Below are 13335 nucleotides of genomic sequence, written 5' to 3' on the forward strand. Positions count from 1 at the left end.
GGTTTTCTGATTGATTAGCTCTACTGTTGATCTGTCAGAGAGCTGGTGGTGGGTTGCCTTATTTTTTAAATGAACTGAATGCTACAGCACATCTGCATGTTAAGGTTGTCATAGTCCAGGTAGCATAACCGACCTACTTCCTGCTCCATTGCTATTTGTTTAGCTAAAACTTATTTCTGATCTTGTTTTCTAGTTGGCATAGCGTTGACAAAACGCACTGCGTCCCCTTTTCTTTTATACATATCACACATATGTTTACGTTTTACTGCGTTATGCTGACATCTTGACAGATAAAAACCAATGCTAATTGTTGTTAGCGAGCAGCTTTTTGCACAGAAACAGGGAGATGGGGGCTGGATCTGAAGCATGTGGCGTCTTAACCATAAATCAGCCAGCATACAGTATCTAGGTCTGCGTTTTTTCATTTTACTTTCTGTGACTTCCTCTGTAAGAGTCTATTTCTCTGCTTCCTGAACATCCCTGCACTAAAAAGCGGAAGAGTCCAGCTGTCTGCTGCGACCAATGACGCACCAATGCGACCAATGACGCTCCAATGCGACCAATGACGCACCAATGCGACCAATGACGCTCCAATGCGACCAATGACGCTCCAATGCGACCAATGACGCTCCAATGCGACCAATGACGCACCAATGCGACCAATGACGCTCCAATGCGACCAATGACGCACCAATGCGACCAATGACGCTCCAATGCGACCAATGACGCACCAATGCGACCAATGACGCTCCAATGCGACCAATGACGCACCAATGCGACCAATGACGCACCAATGCGACCAATGACGCACCAATGCGACCAATGACGCTCCAATGCGACCAATGACGCACCAATGCGACCAATGACGCACCAATGCGACCAATGACGCACCAATGCGACCAATGACGCACCAATGCGACCAATGACGCACCAATGCGACCAATGACGCTCCAATGCGACCAATGACGCACCAATGCGACCAATGACGCACCAATGCGACCAATGACGCTCCAATGCGACCAATGCGTCGGATGCCTCACCTTCCTCCATGAAGCCTCGCGTCTCCTTGCAGTAAAAGCGTCTGGATATGCCCTCTGACTGTCTAATGTTGCCTCCCTTACATCGCCCATCAGTGTTCATGCGTGTTTCTAAAGCAGACCACCACCACCTGGAAAATCACTGACCTTTATCTGCCGTCTCCCCCCTCCATCAGGCAAAATGGCTTCTCATTAATAGTTCATTGAATGACTTCCTCCGTTTTCCCCAAACCCTTCTTATTTTCAGGTAGTTGCCTCACGATGTGCACTCATTTACCCCCAAAGCTGGCCATTAACCTTCGGAGAAGCATCTCAGCTTTCAATTGCCCTGCTTTCCCCTCTTTGATTTCATTTATTTTATTCAACGAATCATTGCTGTTGTCAGCCGGACTCCTTCGGCCAGCTCTTTAGACGTCTTCTTTTTCCCCAGAACTTGCATGTCTTGGAGCCGTTTCTCTGTTTTTTGTAAAGTGCTGGTCTTCCAGGTGGGATGTGAACAGTGTGGAAATGGAGGATAGTGGCGACACGGGGAAGTCAGGCCCTGGGGCCGGAGCTTTATGAGACACTAAAATGATTCTGGGTCATTGCTTCAATGCTCCGGCTGCGATGCAAAGGACGAAAAATCAATCAGATTCACCTTTTAAACGGCGATACTAAATGATAGCAAGATATTTTGCTCGTACCTAAACGTTAGCACTCATATAAACATCTTACTATTAGCTTGTATCACCATATATGTACAGTTTTGATTTAGAGCGAAATTGACTTGCAGCAAATAATACAGAAGGAAGTTATTGGTTTCCCCTCTAGAACAGAGATAAAAATACAATCCGCAGCCAATCTGCGGCTCTGAAGTCGTCATTTCATGACGGGCAGTTAATGGTCTTCAGTATCAGTAATGGAAAGAACATTAGTGGGTAGTTTGAATATCCAAAAGAGACTGTCTGTCACATTACACTGCAATAATTCAGGAATGGATTCCAGCAGCAGAAATCTGAACTAAGCTGTGTTTATGCTCATCTCTGTCACGTTTTTCACACAGTAAATTAAAAACAGTAATTATGCCTATTCTTTTTTTATCAAGTCGTGAAATTATCTGCAGCAGCGACACTGATTTCAATCACAGATCTTCTACTTGCCTTGACGACTCTCGTACTTAAATATACAGTGTATTTTTTTAGCAAACCCTGAAATGTTTCAGTTTCTGTCTTCGTGGAGAAGAAGCCCAATTAAAAGACTTTTTGTTCTGAGTTGTATCTAAGCACAAATAGAATATGAAAACTTCCCAGCACAAAGAAAAGGGTGAGAATGTATAAACCTCAGAGCAGTTGATTTTCCAGTAAAATATTTTTGATGAAGAAGAATTTGAAATTGCACAAATTCAGTTTTGTCAAAAAAAAATAAAAGTGAGATTAATCTGAACCCCATGACTTCTTAGTACAAAACTATGATTTATGAAATATGTTAATCATATTTCATAAATATGATTAACATAGTTTGAGATGAAAAATCTCTAACAATGGACTGCAGAAAAGGAAACATTATGCAAGTAGTTGAGACCAATGGCGGCTGACCAGTAGAGGGCGCAAGGGCGTCGCCCCACCACTCACTACATTATCTCAAATAAAAAAATTGGATAATAAAATGGAAACATTTAGAAATATATGTATATTTTTAGATCTGCAAGTTAAATATTTTATAATTAATGATGATTAAAGTTGTCGTTCATCGAAGGAAATTGGTGACGTATTTCCGCCCTGGGGCACATGCGCAGTGGCTTCTCTTTCATGTAAGAGTTAGGCCGGTGTTCTGACCATCAGTGCTGCCTCGTCAGATTTTTCTACCGGCATCAACAACCTCTCCGTCACCTCTCCGTCGCTAGGGGACCCAAATTTGGGTCCTCGGCGCCGCAACAAGATCAATTAAAAACACATGCTATACATTTATCAATATAGGCATATTGCATATCCACGTAAAGGGAAAAAGCTCTTCTAAATGATAGGATCGATATTTTCTTCCTCAACAACACCCAGATTGAACACTAAGCAGATTGATAAAAAGAAACGCAATTAGACGCTAACGAGGCTAACGAGGCACACCCGGTAAAAAACGCAATAGTAAAAGAGCAAGGAGGCCCGATGTACAAAAACTATCCATCAGAGTAAAGCCGAAGCTCTGAGGTTTATAACAATACTAGAGTCACCACGCTACGTGCAAAACTCAATGAACCAGCAGCTAAAGAAGAAAAACAGAAATAGCTCATTTCACAAAGCTAAAATCAAAAATCCAGTCCTACCTTAGCTGTTTCGTGGTCATAATCCATATTAGAGTAAATATTTCCACCTGGTCCGATAATCCATTTTCCCTGAGTACATCTCACATGGTTTTTGGTTCGGCACAGACGCATTTCTGTGTTTTACGTGCATTCACAATATGCCGGGTCAAACGTGGTCAATTTATGTCACATGCCTTTTTTTCACTGTAATTGGTGAATGACTTTAGTTTCCGTATTCATGTCAACGCCCTCAGATTCTATTGGCTCTGACGGTTCGAACGACATGTCAATCGTCAAAATTGACCAATGGGTTCCCGAGAAACTGCCCCGCGTAGTTTTGAAAAAATGAATGGGGAATTGGGAGGTTTTACGCAGAGAGCGCATTTATTGTAATGTAATTATGAGATATTAGTTTTTCCTGTGATCATATCATTTTGACAACTTAGTTTTCATTGCTATTTGCATTTTCATTGTTATATAATTCTATTTGAAGTGTTATTGTTCCATTTTCAGTCTATTACAATTTGTCTATTTTTTTTCTCTTTTTATGAATGAATGCAATGTGGATTTTTCAAAAGAACCCCCAAAAACAATTATTAGATGTAATTACTTATTTATGATAAATAATAATTTATTATATGAAAAGAATAAATGATTAAAACAGACCCTACAGAAATAAAAACTAAGAAAGTTCAAATGGCACAAATTGTGCCAAAATGGCTAATTTGGAAGGTCCGCTTAGATTTTTATCTAGTAGCACCTCTCTAAAACTCATATGATTGACTTTTTTTTCATGAAACTTGGCACAGTAAAAGGTCAGATTGTGTACTGTTGTTACTACTTTTTTTTGGCTTTCACTGCATGTTTTGAAAGGAGCATTCATAGATTGAAGTGTTTTTTTTAGGCGGAAATTTATTTTTTTCTTAATTTCTGCTGTTTATCATATTAATTCACTTTCCTCAGTAACAGGCAGGGTGGTTTTTAGAGCTGTAACATGTTCTCTAGGGTCTTGCCTTTGTTTTGATACCAAAACAATTAAAATGAACTGTAGTTCTTGAGATACATTCAATTCATTTTGGGCATGTTATTTTCAGCCATATTGCTCAAAAAGAGGCCTGGAGACGGAGAACGGAGCTTTATGACGTTCGGTCCATTTACTTGCTGAATGGCAGATCTGCCACTTTCAATATGGCGGACGCAGTGACGCATGGGGACGCACCTCGCCTGTCATTTGCATACCGCCACCCTTCCGCCATGGGTGCGACGTCGGAGCTGACGTCATAGCCGTTGAAATGGAGCGAGATGAATTAAGTTACTTCTTTAACACAATATAGTTAGAAGAACAGAATTAAAACGTATCAGGAGAAGGTAGAGGACGTGGAAGAGCTCGGACCGATGAGCCGAACATCACAACAAGGCGTGGCTAGCTGCTTGTTAGCTAGGCTAATGCTTGGTGCATCAGGATCTGACCCAGCATGGATCAACACAGGTATGACTGTGAAGCTAGATGTGAGTTTTTATAATGTTTTTAATCAAAGTAGTTCTGTATTGTGAAAAGGGGGGACACATTTTAGAAGAGAATGATGGTGTACGTTTTTATAGGTGCTAATTTGCTTTGTTGCTATTAAGTGAGCTGGTGGTCGTCTGAATGCGTTGGCCATGCTCTCTATAGAGGACTCTTGTTAAAATCTTTCCTGACTTCAGTATATAATATCTATATCTTTATGTAAGCGAGTAAGTTAGTTCAGTTGAGCTAAGGTTTTAATTGAAAAAATCACGAGGCACCACCAACCAAAATGTAAACAAAGATACTCAGTGGCCGCCTATATTACAGTCATTCTTATCAAAGTGTCTTGAATAGGAATCAAATAAACACAAAAAATTATTTTTATCATATTTTATCTTATTTCAAACTGCACGTAACATGTCCACCTCAAAAATACACCTGAACAGCCACAACAATGTTGTGTGTGATGAATGAATGTTCTAATTCTCTTGTTTTAATGTAGAATGCTCTGCACCTACTGCCATCTAGTGGTGAGAAAATTACATGATTTCGCCGCTAGTCACACTACAGCAAAGACACTCAAAGATGGCGTTATTTGCAGATAATAAATTCGTTTTCAAAAAATCTTTTAAGACCAATTACCGTATTTTCCAGACTATGAGCGCATCATACTATAAACCGTACCTTCAAATGTTCTGAACCCCCCTGGAAACTTGCATATATCAGCCGCACCGGGCTGCAGGCCGCTGGTATCTCTGCTGCTGTTTCCCATAAGGACCCAGCAGAGGGCAGCAGAGAGCTGCGTCCTAATAGCTGCTGGATACATTAAGGACGCAGTTCTCCGTCTCCAGACCCGGTTTTGTTCACACAGTTTACCTGCAGCGGCTCCATTTCCCTCCTGTCCTGCCTGATCGATGCTCCTCAACTTAGAAGCTGCATCATATGAGTTTGAAAACATTTCTCCGCCGTGCCTGCTGCTAGCATGGCTGCTAGCATGTGCTTGTTCTAAATTAAAATTAGCGAGTTCTTCTTTGATTTCCAATTCTGACTTCCAATGATTGACTTCCTGCTAGAGAGCCCCCTGGTGGTTGAAGAAAAATCCACAGAAAAGCCGCACCAGGCTATAAACCGCATGGTTCAACGTGCAGGAAAGAAGTAGCAGCTTTTAGTCCGGAAAATACGGTACTGTGGGTGAAACTGGATAATTTCCACGGCACACCTGACGATCTCTGCCTACATCTCCCAGAAGGCTTTGCGGTTCTGGATCACAGTTCAGTGAATATTCTATCAGATGTATTATCTATTTATATTAATCACTTGTCTACTGCGATACATATTATTTATTTATTTATTGTCCAGCCTCATGCTGTTATTGTGGGAGTTTTTTTTGTTACCCTTAATGATTATAAAAATTACTTTATGGCAATAAGTTCAGACTCATTAGAAATTAGTAGCTCAAACTATTTAATTGATCTAATCCTGATCCACCATTTTAAACTTTTGTCTGTAGTTTATGTTGAACTGAAACTCCTGCTGCTTGTTTTCGGTTTGCAGTTTCATTCTCATCAGACAGAAAACAATCCGCTGATTGGGAATCATTTCTGTTATTTTAACGAAAGTCATCAAACCTCCAAGATCATCCTGACGAATCAGAACCAACCAATCCCTTAATCTACACCTCCGCTTTCGCCCCAATCAATAAGCCCTGGAGCTCATTTAATCTGACAAGCATCTACATGGAGAGAGAGGCCTTCGCTTAGCACCAACAGGTACATGATATCGATTGGGACGAGATAAAGCTTGTCCTCTTCAATCATGCGGGGGAGATTGGGCCTGTGAGGTTTGGCTGCGGCAGCCACTCGAGTCAAAAGCTGGAATAATGAAGAGTGTGGAGGAAAAAGGAAGCAAATAAGCAGACAAATGTGCCCTTCCTGTTACCAGGAGAACGGGATGCAAACAGGAAGCAGTGCGTTTGATGTCTGAGAGGCCGGAGAGTCGCTGCAGGGTCGGGTCGGGTCGGGTCGGGTCGGGGGCCGGTCACCATGACATGCTGCTGGACGACAAGTCGTCCCACAAGTTCTTGCAGTAAACGATGGTGTTGTTGCTTTGAGACCATTTTTAAGTAATAAATGGGTTTAATAATGCAAGACCACATTCTCACTGATCAATAAACGTTAAATTCTAACTAACATTTTACACAGGAACTGGAAGACGTTTTAATTTTCCAAGATAAATAAAGGAAACAACAGAAACGACAAATAAAGTGAAGCCTCTGTAAACAAAACTGACCTTCAAATAAAAGTTTAGTAAAACCCAAAACCCCAGAATGGGAACGTTTTTGGAGGGAAACATGATAAAACATGCAAATGGGAGTTTATTTTAATTTATCATGGGATTAATTCACTACTATTAAGGAAAACTCACTTTTACAGTTTTCACCAGTCATTACAACATTTCCACAAACCCGACTAACATCTTCTTACGTGTGTTTTTTATCCCCAGGGAATTTCATCGATTTATTAAACTATAAGATACGTTTCACTTCCCTGAAGTGGAAATTAACCAGGTGTGATTTAAACGTCATAATTCCAGTTCAGATTATTTCACTTATAATACAGTAAAAATGTCTTTATGTAAAATAATCTGTCAGTTTTCATCAATATTAAGGGATTATTTACTTAAAACAAGCTCATATTTCTAACTGAAAAGTTACTTTAAGTTAATTTAGTCTTATTTCAAGTGTACTAAGATAATTGCACTAAAAAATAGACCAGAAATACTTGGTAACGTTTAGTGTTTTTGCAGTGCGGTAGCTATTAGAGCAGCGGTTCTTAACCTTTTTTGAGGAACCGAACCCACCAGTTTCATATGCGCCTTCACTGAACCCTTCTATAGTGATAAATAAAATATGATTCCCCCCCAAATTCAGGACATAGGGGTCACCCAACTAGACTCTAGTTGGGTGACCTCATGAGTCTTCTTAAAGGTAGAGTCTCTGAGTTCTTCAAAATATAGTCAGTGTTTTCAGCAAAGCTGAGCTGACTGACCAGGAACGACCCAAAGTATTTAAATTCTGCCACAGTTTCAACAGGTTGGTCATTAAACTGGAACCACTTTAAGGTCTTTAGATCATTTAATTAGCTCTACATTCTTAAGAGAATGAAAAATGAATAATAAAGACTTAGTAATGTAATTATATTAGCTGTGTTACCACCCCCACGCCACTAGAGGCAGTAGCAACCCCGAAAAGATGCGACTAAGGAGCAGATTTAGAAGTTCACCAAAGGATTCAGAAATTTGGTAAAAACTGTGAGCTTTGCTGAAGTAAATAAAGACACAAGTTCAAATCCATGCTGAGAGTGGAGCTCAGTGCTGATTGGCTAAGCAATGTAACGTGATCCTCTGATTGGCTCAGCAATGTAACGTGATCCTCTGATTGGCTCAGCAATGTAACGTGATCCTCTGATTGGCTAAGCAATGTAACGTGATCCTCTGATTGGCTCAGCAATGTAACGTGATCCTCTGATTGGCTAAGCAATGTAACGTGATCCTCTGATTGGCTCAGCAATGTAACGTGATCCTCTGATTGGCTCAGCAATGTAACGTGATCCTCTGATTGGCTCAGCAATGTAACGTGATCCTCTGATTGGCTCAGCAATGTAACGTGATCCTCTGATTGGCTCAGCAATGTAACGTGATCCTCTGATTGGCTCAGCAATGTAACGTGATCCTCTGATTGGCTCAACAATGTAACGTGATCCTCTGATTGGCTCAACAATGTAACGTGATCCTTTGATTGGCTCAGCAATGTAACGTGATCCTCTGATTGGCTAAGGAATGTAACGTGATCCTCTGATTGGCTAAGGAATGTAACGTGATCCTCTGATTGGCTCAGCAATGTAACGTGATCCTCTGATTGGCTCAGCAATGTAACGTGATCCTCTGATTGGCTCAGCAATGTAACGTGATCCTCTGATTGGCTCAGCAATGTAACGTGATCCTCTGATTGGCTCAGCAATGTAACGTGATCCTCTGATTGGCTCAGCAATGTAACATGATCCTCTGATTGGCTCAACAATGTAACGTGATCCTCTGATTGGCTAAGGAATGTAACGTGATCCTCTGATTGGCTAAGGAATGTAACGTGATCCTCTGATTGGTTCAGCAATGTAACGTGATCCTCTGATTGGCTCAGCAATGTAACGTGATCCTCTGATTGGCTCAGCAATGTAACGTGATCCTCTGATTGGCTCAACAATGTAACGTGATCCTCTGATTGGCTCAGCAATGTAACGTGATCCTCTGATTGGCTCAGCAATGTAACGTGATCCTCTGATTTGCTCAACAATGTAACGTGATCCTTTGATTGGCTCAACAATGTAACGTGATCCTTTGATTGGCTCAACAATGTAACGTGATCCTCTGATTGGCTCAGCAACGTAACGTGATCCTCTGATTGGCTCAGCAATGTAACGTGATCCTCTGATTGGCTCAGCAATGTAACGTGATCCTCTGATTGGCTAAGCAACGTAACGTGATCCTCTGATTGGCTCAGCAATGTAACGTGATCCTCTGATTGGCTCAGCAATGTAACGTGATCCTCTGATTGGCTCAGCAATGTAACGTGATCCTTTGATTGGCTCAGCAATGTAACGTGATCCTCTGATTGGCTCAGCAATGTAACGTGATCCTCTGATTGGCTAAGGAATGTAACGTGATCCTCTGATTGGCTAAGGAATGTAACGTGATCCTCTGATTGGCTCAGCAATGTAACGTGATCCTCTGATTGGCTCAGCAATGTAACGTGATCCTCTGATTGGCTCAGCAATGTAACGTGATCCTCTGATTGGCTCAACAATGTAACGTGATCCTTTGATTGGCTCAGCAATGTAACGTGATCCTCTGATTGGCTAAGGAATGTAACGTGATCCTCTGATTGGCTAAGGAATGTAACGTGATCCTCTGATTGGTTCAGCAATGTAACGTGATCCTCTGATTGGCTCAGCAATGTAACGTGATCCTCTGATTGGCTCAGCAATGTAACGTGATCCTCTGATTGGCTCAGCAATGTAACGTGATCCTTTGATTGGCTCAGCAATGTAACGTGATCCTCTGATTGGCTCAGCAATGTAACGTGATCCTCTGATTGGCTCAACAATGTAACGTGATCCTTTGATTGGCTCAACAATGTAACGTGATCCTTTGATTGGCTCAAAAATGTAACGTGATCCTCTGATTGGCTCAGCAACGTAACGTGATCCTCTGATTGGCTCAGCAATGTAACGTGATCCTCTGATTGGCTCAGCAAGGTAACGTGATCCTCTGATTGGCTCAGCAATGTAACGTGATCCTCTGATTGGCTCAGCAATGTAACGTGATCCTCTGATTGGCTCAACAATGTAACGTGATCCTTTGATTGGCTCAGCAATGTAACGTGATCCTCTGATTGGCTCAGCAATGTAACGTGATCCTCTGATTGGCTCAGCAATGTAACGTGATCCTCTGATTGGCTCAACAATGTAACGTGATCCTTTGATTGGCTCAGCAATGTAACGTGATCCTCTGATTGGCTCAGCAACGTAACGTGATCCTCTGATTGGCTCAGCAATGTAACGTGATCCTCTGATTGGCTCAGCAATGTAACGTGATCCTCTGATTGGCTCAGCAATGTAACGTGATCCTCTGATTGGCTCAACAATGTAACGTGATCCTTTGATTGGCTCAACAATGTAACGTGATCCTTTGATTGGCTCAACAATGTAACGTGATCCTCTGATTGGCTCAGCAACGTAACGTGATCCTCTGATTGGCTCAGCAATGTAACGTGATCCTCTGATTGCTCAGCAATGTAACGTGATCCTCTGATTGGCTAAGCAACGTACGTGATCCTTGATGGCTAGCAATGTAACGTGATCCTCTGATTGGCTCAGCAATGTAACGTGATCCTCTGATTGGCTCAGCAATGTAACGTGATCCTTTGATTGGCTCAGCAATGTAACGTGATCCTCTGATTGGCTCAGCAATGTAACGTGATCCTCTGATTGGCTAAGGAATGTAACGTGATCCTCTGATTGGCTAAGGAATGTAACGTGATCCTCTGATTGGCTCAGCAATGTAACGTGATCCTCTGATTGGCTCAGCAATGTAACGTGATCCTCTGATTGGCTCAGCAATGTAACGTGATCCTCTGATTGGCTCAGCAATGTAACGTGATCCTCTGATTGGCTCAGCAATGTAACGTGATCCTCTGATTGGCTCAACAATGTAACGTGATCCTTTGATTGGCTCAACAATGTAACGTGATCCTTTGATTGGCTCAGCAATGTAACGTGATCCTCTGATTGGCTAAGCAATGTATAACGTGATCCTTTGATTGGCTCAGCAATGTAACGTGATCCTCTGCAGCAAGTGATGGCAAAGCGGGGCGTCATCACGACTTTACACAAGTGTGTAAAGTCTTGGCTTTACACACTCCACCGAACCCCTGGGGTTCGACCGAACCAGGTTAAGAACCACTGGTCTAGAGGTTGGAGTGACAAAATTGTTAAAATGAGATTTTTTTTAGTTAAAGCTGCTTGTCCTCAATTCTTCTCCTTTACTTGGAACTAGAAATTTATCTAAAATTATTGACATGAATCTCTCTCTCTCTCTCTCTCTGTGTGTGTGTGTGTGTGTGTGTGTGTGTGTGTGTTTTATTTCATAATTTAATTTTTTTTTTCTGTTTTGTTTATTTACACAAATTAACTCAAACGTTTTGCTACAGTATCTTTCCATCTTCCTAATGATCTGTGTTCATGTTGGTGTTCAGACCTGAATAATTACACTTTACAGATGTAATCTTCCTGTTATTGGTTATTTTTCTTCTAATTTACATTTTCATTTCCTGTCTGGCCTCATTTCTGTCCCTCTGCCTGTCGCTCTCATCAACACGGACCTAATCAATACTAATGTAAAGCAGGATATGGAGCAACATACAGCTGGCTTTTCCAAAACAGCAACAGCAAGCATATTAAAGTAAAACACATATTTAAAAACATATTTAGTAGTTTATCATTAAATCATTTGACCGGTCAGAACATTGTGTCTCTGTATTTTCCACCTGCTGAGGTAGAAAAATCGGCTCCACCTGTAAATATCGGCCGATCATCCATCTCCCAGCAGGAAGGAAACACTTTGACCAGGTTCTGAATGAGAAAGAAACTCGCGCTTTAAAGGGATTAGTTGAAACAATAGACTGTTTATTTGACAAATGTTTATTTTAGATATAAAATCAATACAGTAATAATACTGTGGGCTGTTTGGGTTTTATAAACGGTCATATCGTTTACGCCGCGCTCTTCTTTCTTTTTCTTTTTTTTCTTTAAATGAAGCCAACTCCAACTACACTGCAAAAACACAAAAATCTTACCAAGATTTTGGTAAAATGCTGCCAATGTAGCAAATATTATTTCACATAAAACAAAGTATTTTTCCCATGTTATAAATAAAAAAATCTGCCAACACTTTGTCATCAAAATTAAGGAATTATTGACTTAAAACGAGCTTTTATCTCGTTGAAAAGTTTTTTTTTAAGTTTGTTTTGATTTCAAGTGAACTAAGATATTTGCATTATAAACTGGACCAAAATTACTTGGTTAGATTTTGTGTTTTTGCAGTGCAGTGTCTAAATTTACTCCAAATTCAGAGGAATGCAGCTAATCACGGATCCCTTTAACTGTTATTTGACAGCCAGGCAGAGCAGAGATGGGTGCAGCGCTGTGATTTGCAAGGCGCTGCCACCTTCAGGAGCCGCAGTGAAGGACATAAATGATTGCAGGCGGTGAAGGTCACTGCGCAGAGACTGCATTAGGAAGCATTACAAGCAGTTGACAGGATTTTATGGCGGCCGCCTGGTGGGTTTTCATGACGTCGAGTTGTGTAACTGTCCAGACCGGTTGGTGTGCAGATGTCACAGCGGCCCAGTGGTGGACCTGCGGTGCAGATACCTGCCACATAAGTATCCAGTCTGGTCTCTGAAAGACTGGGATCATTACAACAAAACAGTTATATGGTTTTTTTGTTTGCCAGAGAGAGGAGATGTCCAAGTTAAATGGGGCAAAAAATAGAGAGGATTGTTTTTTCTTTGGAAGGTCTCATATCGAGTGAACAAGAAAACAGAATTTAAATAAACCAATTTATTAAAGCAAAAATAAATAACAATCTATGGAAAACAGAATTTAAATAAACCAATTTATTAAAGCAAAAATAAATAACAATCTATGGATCTGTTGCAACCTGGCGCCACATCCCGCCCCCAGCTTCCTGCTAACGATGACTAGCACTGGTTTTAGCTGTTAAGGTCTCAATATAACATGAAAAATATTAAACGTATGCCTGATGTATAAAAGTAAAAGGGATGCAGTGTTTGGCTACATAACGCGGTCAGGAAAAAGTTTTTAGAAAAAAAGCAGCAAAGTAGGGACGTAGGTCAATTATGCTAGCTTGACTATGACAACCTTAGCATGTAGATGTGCTGC

General features: G+C 41.1%; 2 long non-coding RNA genes across 2 annotated transcripts in view; both read left to right on the top strand.

Annotated features, from left to right (window-relative positions):
• Nucleotides 1-13335, top strand: part of LOC145554811 (uncharacterized) — a 337275-nt gene that overhangs the window by 280465 nt on the left and 43475 nt on the right. The gene's annotated exons all lie outside the window — the stretch shown is intronic.
• LOC145554810 (uncharacterized) overlaps nucleotides 4510-13335 on the top strand; it is a 42213-nt gene continuing 33387 nt past the window's right edge. The window contains exon 1 of the long non-coding RNA XR_014090815.1: nucleotides 4510-4801. This is a non-coding gene — a long non-coding RNA (uncharacterized LOC145554810). The remainder of the gene's footprint in view (nucleotides 4802-13335) is intronic.

This window comes from Poecilia reticulata, chromosome 14 (genome assembly GCF_904066995.2).
Source record: "Poecilia reticulata chromosome 14, P_reticulata-male-v2, whole genome shotgun sequence".
In the NCBI taxonomy this organism is placed as follows: Eukaryota; Metazoa; Chordata; class Actinopteri; order Cyprinodontiformes; family Poeciliidae; genus Poecilia; species Poecilia reticulata.